This window comes from Cavia porcellus, unplaced genomic scaffold, assembly GCF_034190915.1.
Source record: "Cavia porcellus strain 051 isolate PalLab524CR breed Dunkin Hartley unplaced genomic scaffold, mCavPor4.1 scaffold_22, whole genome shotgun sequence".
Taxonomy (NCBI): domain Eukaryota; kingdom Metazoa; phylum Chordata; class Mammalia; order Rodentia; family Caviidae; genus Cavia; species Cavia porcellus.
In genome coordinates, this window is record NW_026947505.1 from 14,347,090 (window position 1) to 14,357,167 (window position 10,078).

The 10,078-nt window shown below is 36.2% G+C and overlaps 1 pseudogene; it reads right to left on the bottom strand.

Annotated features, from left to right (window-relative positions):
* Positions 1-7,896: 7,896 nt before the first annotated feature.
* LOC100718710 (trace amine-associated receptor 8b-like) lies at positions 7,897-8,960 on the bottom strand (annotated as a pseudogene).
* Between the last annotated feature and the right edge of the window lie 1,118 nt (positions 8,961-10,078).

The window sequence follows — 10,078 nt, forward strand, 5'->3', positions numbered from 1 at the left end:
TTCCTTTGCTGTGTAGATGCATGTTAATTTTATATGATCTCACTGTTCGACCTTTGGTACTATTTCTTGGCACTGCCGGGTTGTTGTTCAGAATGTTTTTGCCTGTCTTTTTGTCTTAAGAAACTGATCTAGTTTGTCTTCCAGAAGATTAAGTGTTTCCATGTTAACATCTAGATCTCTGACCCACTTTTATTTTAGGTTCATATGTAGTAAGATATATTGGTATAGATTCAAGTCTCTGTATGTGAAAGGTCAATTTTTCTAGCACTATTTGTTAAAGAGGTTATCTTCCCCCCAAAGTATGCCTTGGTTCCTTTTTCACAGATCAGGTGGCTGAACGTTCCTTGTGTTGATTCTGCATCCATTATTTTGTTCCATTGTTCTACATGTTGTTGTGCTGGTGTCCTATCTCCTAGCTCTGCAGTGTATCAGACTGGAGTTGTGATATTTCTTGCATTGCTGTTGTTGCTAGGATCACTTTTACTATTCTAGATCTTGTGATTCCTTATGAATTCTAGGATTCTTTTTTGTTGTACTCTAGGGAAAAAAATAGCTTCATTATATGTGTATTATAACAAAACCTGTAACATGGGATTACTGTATGTGTTTACCTTTTTCCCTTTGGATGACCTAATTGATATGTTAATCAATGCTCTTCTCTGTGAAGAATTGTAAAACCTTACCTAATTGATATGTTAACCATTGTTGCCTCTACAAACAACAGAAGTGCTGCTAAAATAAGCTAACAAGGGTTGTTAATCACTGTTAGGCACCTCTATTCTCCGCTAAAGAGCTAAAGAAAACCAGGATGGCCTGCTAATTTATACTTGTTTGAAGTAACTTGCTTGTGTGCAGGGAGATTTGCTAATTAGCATAACTCTTTACCTGACCTTGATCCCCCTCCCCAGAAAGAAAGAAAAACATAACCGCTGTTTTCTGTTCTGTAGTGCACCTTATTGCCTCCCCTCTCCCCTTACCTATTTATCTAGGCTAGGCCATAGAATTTTGGGTTTCTGGTGACCTCTTCCTGACCTGGTGGTGGTCTGTCATAAAATGTACCTTAGCTCCAAAGAAATTACAGGAAAATGTTGTGGCTTAACCCTTTCATAAAGGATTAAGTTCCAAATCCTTGTGAAAACTTAAGTTTCATCTTCTTGTAACTTTCAACCCCTTCCCACCTGTTAGTGTTAACCAGCAGTCCTGAGATAATTAACTTTCTACTTTCTTCTCCAAATGTTATTGCCGATGTGCTATTCTAAGATAATGTTTATCTGCAGGATGGGAGTAACTTGAAAGGCATCAAAGGCTTCTGAGGTTGTCAGAACTAACTGGACAGCTATACAGTTTCCAGATTTGGGTGAACAAATTTGATGGCTCTGTGGGTTTCTTTGTATCTCCCCTTCCCTTTTCCTCCGGCCTCTTTTTAAACCCCTCCCTTCAGTCTCTGGCACGTAGTCTTCAAATTGGCTCCCGGAGACTCGTTACCAGACCTGGCCTAAAAAAAGCCTTTGCTCCCCCAAATTTCAGTCTCTTGCTTCCTTGGATTTTATACCAGGGTCCGAGTTATTACACTTTTCTCTAGTAGTGTGAGCAATGCTTTGGATATTTCACTTTGTTAAATTTATGTATCTGTTTTGGAAGTATGGTCAATTTGACTATATTTTATCTGCCTATCAAAGAACTTCTTTGTCTGTCCATTATCTTATGCCCTTTTCAACCTCCTTTTTCAGAATAATCTGATGTACATTGTAGAGTCTTTCACTTTCTTGGTTAGGTTAATTCCTAAGTATTAATGTTTCTTGAAGCTATTGGAATACTTTACTAATTTCATGGTGAGTTCATCATTAATGTACAGGAATCTTATTGATATTTGTGTGTTTATTTTGTATGCTTCTACATTGTTGAATTTAGTTATTAACTCTAGGAGTCTTTGGTGGAATTTTTTTAGGTCTTCTATGTAAATGATCTTGTAGTTTATGAATCAAAATCATTTAACTTATTCTTCGCTACCCATATCCTTTTATTTCTTTCTTTTGCCTGATTTTTCTGGCTGAAGTTTTGAGTACTATATTGAACAGAAATGGTAAGACTGCAGAAGCTTGTCTTGTAACTCATTTTAGAGGAAAATCTTTCAATTTTTCTCTATTTAATATGATTCTGGAAGTAGTTTTTTTTCATAAATAGCTTTTATCAGATTGGGATAAAGTCCTTTTATGTCTGTCTTTTTTCAGTGTTTTTTTCATGAATAAATGCTGGATTTTTGTGGAAAGCTCTTTCTGTGTCTGTTGATATAGTCCTGTAATTTTCATCATTGCTTCTGTTTATGTGACATAATAAGTCTATTGATTTGCACTGTTGAACCCATCTTACATCCATGGGATGAAGATAAGTTGTTTGTGACATATAAACTTTATGATAATCTTTTTGGATTCTGCTTGACAATGTCTTATTGCAAATTTTTGCCTCCATGTTCATTAATAAGATTGGCATGTACCTCTCTTGTTTGTTTACCTTCTTGCCTGGTTTTAGAATGAGAATAATGCTAGCTTTCAGGAGTGACCCCTGGGGTACTCCTTCCTTTCATTAAAGGCTTTCGGGCCTATCAGTATTAGATCTCCCCTAAAGTCCTAGTACAATTTAGCAGTGAATTCATTAGAACCTGTGTTTTTCTTCATTCATAGGTTTTATTATTATTGTTATTATTATTACTGCCTCAATCTCATTGCCTGTTAGTGGTACAGTCAGAGTAGTTAAAATTTCTTGGTTTAACTTTGGTACTTGATATGTATCTAGAAATCTATTCATTACTTGCTAATTCTCTGTTTTTTGAGTTTGTGAATATTAACCAATAATCTTCTGGATTCTGATGGCATTTATTATTGTTTTACCTTTTTCATTCCTACTTTCATTATTTAGGTCTTTTCTTCCCTTTTGCTAAGATTATCAAAGATTTTGTCCATTTAGTTTGTTCCTTGAAGAACAAGCTCTTTAATTCATTGATCATTTATATGGATTTTTTAGTTTCTATTTCATTAACTTTTGCTCTGAGCTTTATAATGACTTCATTGTATTACTTTTAGATTCCAATTTTTCTTGTTTTTCTTTGATTTTTGTGATAGATCATTCTGATGTTTATCTAATTTTGTTTTTCTGCTGTGGGCATTTATAGCTAAATCCTTCCCTCTCAGGGCAGCTTACATTACATCCCATAAGTTCTGGTGTATTTTGTTAATTTCTACAGTGTTTTCACATCTGTTTTTACTCCTGGTTATTTGTTGCAGATTTCAAGACATTCAATCTGAAAAATTAATTTAGTAGTTTCAGATGATTTGATCTTCTGGCAGAGACAATCTACATTTGTGTCTGGTACACAGAGACACTAGCATTCTTGTACTATCTGAATCTCCACTATAGAAACTGAGCAATTTGGAAGGAATGTTTGCTTGCTAAAAATACTGGTGGTAAATATATAATATTTCATTATTTAAGTAAACTACATAAATTAGAAGTAAAACAAGTAGAATTTAGGCTAGATCTATGAACTTTTATTTTAATAATATTAATTAACATGATCTGGTTTGTATGTTTATATTCTCTTGAGTTATAATATCATATACTTAATCAAACCTATAAATAATTTTTTTGGAAACATATATCTAATTCTAATTTTGTCACCATAGCCAATGAGTTTATCTTGTGGTACCGATCAACATTATTTGCTTGTGTAACCAGACAGCTATGTTCAGCATATGTCGGTAGTCATACTTAAGTATGATAGAGAAGACTGTAATATTGTATCTGCTCTCCTTTTTGTGAAGTTTCACGTACTCAGTAAACAAAACAAACTCAATTTTTTTGTTGTTTTTTTCCTTTATATTGGTTCCAGGGATCGAACTCATGACTGCCTGCTTGCAAGGTAGGCACTTATGCCGCTGAACTAAACCTCCAGCCCCAAAACAAACACAATTTTAAGGTTATAACAAATGTTTGTGGTTTCCCATAGGATAAATTTCAAAAATTTTAACCTATCTTTGACTTTACATTATATTATTTATTATATAATTGAGCAATAGTGCAATCTATAGGATATTCACATACATGTATTATTTTTTATTTTAAAACAAAAAAAAAGAACAAAAATGATGATACAGAATTTTAAAACAAAATAATAGGAAACCAACACTGGTAATACATTCCATACTGTTATCTTCAAAGCAGTTGATTAGATTATAAGATATAGGTATGAAAAATTAATCAAAAAATCAAACAATGAGAGCACAAATGTCTCTTTTTGATGAACTAACATATTAGTAGTGTAATTACCTATGATGTGTGTTTGTGTGTATAATCTTTTAATATGTACTATTAACCAAATTTTTCACTCAAGTTTTTCAGCTTCTAGAAATAGAGACCGAGTATGATTGCTTTGTAACATCTGCTCCAGCTGGCCGATCTATTGTCATTGAGTAATGGTGTAAAACTTCATTTGCTGGTTGCCATAGTCATTTTAGGTAATTATTGCCTTCTAATTGCCTCCTAAGTATTTCATTAATGAAAATTAATCCTGCTGTCAAAAAAGTTTCTATATTCCTATGTATGCAAATTTAAATATGCTCAATGTCTCATTACATGTCTTTTTACTCAGAAAAAATTCCTTTAAATTCATTTTAATCCTTCAATCCATTGAATCATATGTGGGCCTTAATAGCACGATTTAAAAGGTATTGTTACCACATGGATATTTCTCCAAAATAGACCATGTTTTAGGCCATAAGCATGCTTCATAAACACAAAAGAATTGACATAATCTCCAGCATAGTGTCAAGACAGAGGAATTAACCAAGAAATCATGAGTAAAAGAAGCCACTAAAACTATACAAACTTATGGAAATTAAACAGAAATACTACATCATTGAGTAATTCATGGACCATAGAAGGAATCATAGAAGAAATAAAGATGTTCTTAGAATCAAATGACCTTTTTTAATATATGTTATAATTTTACATTTTGCTCTGTGGACTAATTTACATTAGTGATTCAGTAAAAGTCAATTAGGAATTCACATCTAGAATATCTTATGTAATGTATCTAAATTGTAAAAAAGCAATTTTGGCTAGAGGCCAAAACCTCTAGCACACAAGGAGAGCAGTTCTAAGAAAGAAGGTTACAGCTGGAAATGAACACATAAAAAGAATAGAATGATCCAAAATAAACCTCAAACCAAGACAAGAAGAATCCAAATCTGAAGTTAATAGAAATTAGAATGATGAGAGTAGAAATCAACGAAATTCAGATAAAATCCCCACAAAGAATGAATGAATCAGAGAGTGGGTTCTTTGAAAGCCTGACAAGGGATTTTAGTTTGAGGGAACTAAGAGGGAGGGGAGGGGAAGTGGAACTAAAAAGAATCAAGATGTGATAGAGTGCGTGAACCAATTCACCCCAATCAGTGTATTTATTACAGACTGCAAAACACAGCAGGAAACGTTTTGAGAAAAACAAACAAAAAAAATGTGTTGTTAATATTTCCCTCAATACTATTTTTCTTAAAGAAAATCCTGTAAGTAACACTTTGTTTCATCCTTAGTCATTCCTGATACAGATACTTGACACATAATTGTGCCCTACAGAAGAAGTTATTTGAAAAACATTTAAACCCTTTTGAAACCAATGAAACAAAAACTTCAGTAATTTTAATTAATGACTCCACAGATGAACATACAAAAAGAGAAATAAAGGTTATATACCACTTCTGTTTTACAATTTAGGTTCATTACACAAGATATTCTAGATGTGAATTCCTAATTGACTTTTACTGAATCACTAGTGTAAATTATTCCCGGAGCAAAATGTAAAATTACAGCATGTATTAAAAAATCTTTAATGCAATATCTTTCATTTGCAGAACTAGTATAAAATTTTTCAGCACAGAGCTCCTTGGGAAATTTAAATGCCATTGTACTTCCCTTCTCCCTACCTGTTTTTGCTGTTCAATTATCTACTGACAACTTGGTTCAATAGAAAATTCCAGAAATAAACAATAGTAACCATTAAACTGAGCACCATTCTGGGTGTCATGAGTCATCCCATTGTACAGTGTTAGCCCACTGTATAGCCACCCACCCACCCATCGTTCACTAAGTAGACAACGTGGTTTATCAATTCATTTTATCATGTAAGATTGGTATCACCCAACAACACAGGAACAAAAATGATGAATATAGATGATATCTCATGTTAGAGATCACATTTATCTAAGTTTTATTATAGCATATTTTAGGATTGCTTTATATTAGTTATTATTGTGTCTAGGTTATAAACTTGATCATATATGAATATATATGAAAATTTATGGTATATATAAGATTTGATATTATCTAGAGTTTCAGAATCCACAGGGATCTTGAACTGCATTCTGTGTATAAATGATGGGACTATCGTATTGACAATTTTTAGGTGAGAAAAAATTATTGAAAAAAGATACAGAAGTGAATTACTGCTTCAGATGATAAAAGTTTTTGAAATAAAAACATCTAGTGGTAAAAACGCATTTGCATTTTTGACTTTGTAAATAATCACTGTGTTCGACCTTTGTCGTATACTTGACACCTGCAAAAATTCTGCAGTTAACAGTGTGCTCCTAAGTCTCAACTACTGGTGCCACAATATTCGGTGGAGGACTCAAGAATCTACACAGCCATTAACACCAGACGATTGCTGCCCCCCACCCCAGACTCCCAGGAGGCACAGACACTGAAGGAAGAGGGAACAACTTCACAAATGCAACAAATAAACAGCCTGCTGGGCAGCGTCATCACAACTGGGCTGTAACTGTGATGGGTCTGAACTGTGTCAGCCCATATTCATAGGAGAAACTCCTAACCCCCAGCGCTGCAGTCGTCAAAGAGAACTAAGGTAAAAAGGGGTGTGTAGGGTGGACTCTAATTCATTATGACTGCTGTCCCGCTAAGAAGAAAGTAGGACCCTGTCTTAGTTACTTTTTACTCGTTGCTGAGACAAAATGCTTAAAGCCCAAAGTTGGGAAAGGAAAGGTTTATTTCTTACAGTTTTTGGAGGTTTCAGTCCATACTCAGTTGGCTCCAAGGCAGGGTGGCATGACTGGGCCACAGTTCATGGTGGCTGCTCATGGCAAGGCAGAAACCCCAAGAGAGCAAGACACACATTCTTCCTGCCGTTACAATACATTCTGGCTCCACCCCTAAGCCAGTGTAGCACTCACACCCCCAATCCAAGTGCTAGACAATGAACCAATCACAAATGCACAATGCAAATGCATGAGGCCTGCAGACCACCAACATAAACCATGACAACCCAGACACACACAGAAGAGCATATGAAAAAGGTGTCATCTGCAAAGCAAGAGTCCCTCAGAGAACACCAAAGCTAGGACACCTTCATCCAGGATACTTACGTTCTAGAATTCTGAGAATATGAGTCTGTGGTTTGAGCCACCCAACCAGAGGCGCTTGGTTACAGAAGCCCTAGCAAACTAACACAGTATTCCTGGAAATAGGGAAAGAAAACATTTGAAAGTGACCTGGAGATGAATATTTAAAAAGAAGACAAAAAAACATCACATCCAAAATGCAATTCAGTAGTCAGTAAATTGGATAAAAAAGGGGGGAGGACATGTGGCAAATACATGTACAAAATATTAACACAGGTTACATGTGTAAAGTGCTTTACTCTTTGCTATTTAATGTGGTAGATATCTTTGCAATATTTAAAGATTTAATTTTCCCATGAATTTCTGTTTGGGAAAGTTAAAAATATTTCTCCAATTTTGAGTGGTTGCATTTGCTTCTTATATTGAAGTTCATCATAAATACCTAATTTTGAAAATATTCTTTATTTTCTCAATACAGTGCTCACAGTTATTCCAAAAATAAACTCATAGTTGATGAACTGTCTTTTAAAATTTCCCCACTTAAAATAAATTTTATGGCTTTCCTAAACCAAGGATAAAAGAATGCATAAATCAAAGAATTCATGGCTGAGTTATAATATGCATCCCAACAAAAAAATCTCATAAATATAAGCAGCCATGATGGACCCAATGAAAGCATCAATTAATGTGTCCACTGCATATGGTGACCAGGAGATGGTAAATGCTACCACCGTGACCCCTCGTGTTTTTGCAGCCTTTCTCTCTCTCTTGCCTACTCGGGCTTTGTAGCTCTCTGAGGCTGACTCTGAGGAAGCACCCATAGCACTCTCAATTTTTATAGCCTGTTGTTTCTCTACCAAAAAAATGTACTATAAAGGGAATAATAATAAGGGAAGGTATGAAGGCATAATAAGGCATAATAAGAGAAGGTATGAAGAACAGCAGAAAATGTAATAAAACTCAGGTTTTATGTAATAAAACTTTGGTTTACAACTATTTGACAGCCACCTACACAGTTGAGAGAACTTACTAAACTTTCCATCCCTTCATCACTGACACCTGTGTAGAACACGGCACCGCTGTACACCAGCGGCAGAGTCCAGGAGACAGGGACGCAAATGCCTGACATAGACACCGTGAACTTGGTGGGGTAGACCAGGGGGTCGGTAACGGCCATGTACCTGTCCACGGAGATGAAGCACAGGTGCAAGAGAGAGGAGTAGCAAAATGCCACATCGCATCATGTGTGGAAAGTGCAGAAACTTGTCCCGAAGTACCAGCAGCTCTCCATGGACCTGACCATGCTGAAGGGCATCACAGTGACTCCCACCAAGAAGTCAGCACAGGCCGGAGAGGCGATGAGGAAGTTGGTGGTTGAGTGCATCTGCTTGAAGTGGAGGAGGAAGTTTCCAAAGACAGGCAGCACAGCCCCAGAGCCAAAGGATGTGTATAGCACCACCTGAAAGCCAGCAGAGCAGGGAGTGTTAAACAGGACCTGCTCACATTCTCATAGCAAAGCAGCAAAGCAGGGTGGGAGAGGCTGCTGCTCATGGCTCTGCTGTGTGTGATGCTTGGTGTATTCCTGCCCTCTGCTGCTGGAGAGAATCATAATAAAGTCATCAGACTGCAGGTCTGAGCAACTGCTTTCAAAGACTGTTTCATTTTATTCCCTTTTCCATTTTAATTATGAAGGAAATAAAAGAAAATTTAAAACTCAGGTTATTCTCTTTAAGATACAGAATTAAAATTAAACTTACAGCTCATGACCAACCCCAAGCTATGAATTTTCATCAAGCCAGAAATCCCATAAGCTGAGTAACTGGAGACGGTTTGTGTGATACCAGATTCTTTACATCTGTGAAACTTGCCTTGCAAATAATAATTACATATTTGAGTAGCCACGTTAGTAGACTTCTAGTTCCTAAAACACTTCGGGATGAAGCTGTTCTGTGCCTAAACTCCTCACCAGCAGTTCCTACAGCATACAGTGTGAATCATGAAAAGAGACTTATTTTGAAAATTATGCCTAATAAAATCTTCAACAAAACACGTTTGTGCTCTAATATTTTCGAAAAACTTGTCTAATTTTCATAACCAATTCCAGTATTTGTCAACAGTATTACCAATTCCCTACTTACAAGACAAATTTTAAGGCATTGGGGAAAATAAGAATTAATAAAGGAGAAGATAGTTTTTCAAAAATATAGGGGAAAAAGTGGTCCTGAAATGCTGTGAAGGATTTTCCTTTTTAAAGTTTTCTAAAGGTTTAACTGTTCTCCAAGACCTGACACATCTGATATTACCTGCAGAGTGTCCGACTCCCTTGGGAAAGAGAGTTACTGGTGGGTGAATGAAGACACTGAAGGGTGTCTGTGTGGGTTTCCTGGCAGCTAAGAAAGCATGTGGCCCACCCACTGCCAGGTTTCTTGAGCTCAGTATGGCAGCCTAGGAACAAGGAAGTTGAGCCAGGCACCTGCCCTTCTCACAGGGCTGCTGTTTCAACCAAAGGCAGATATGCAACCCCAGCAGGGCTACAGCCTCAACACCAGAAAGCACTCAATAAATGGATGAGGGTGTGAGAGTCTTGGCCCTGCAAATCAGTTCCTGAAAGTGCTGTGGCTCCATGAACCTAGGGTGGAGATAGCAAAATATGCCCAGTCCTGAGGGCA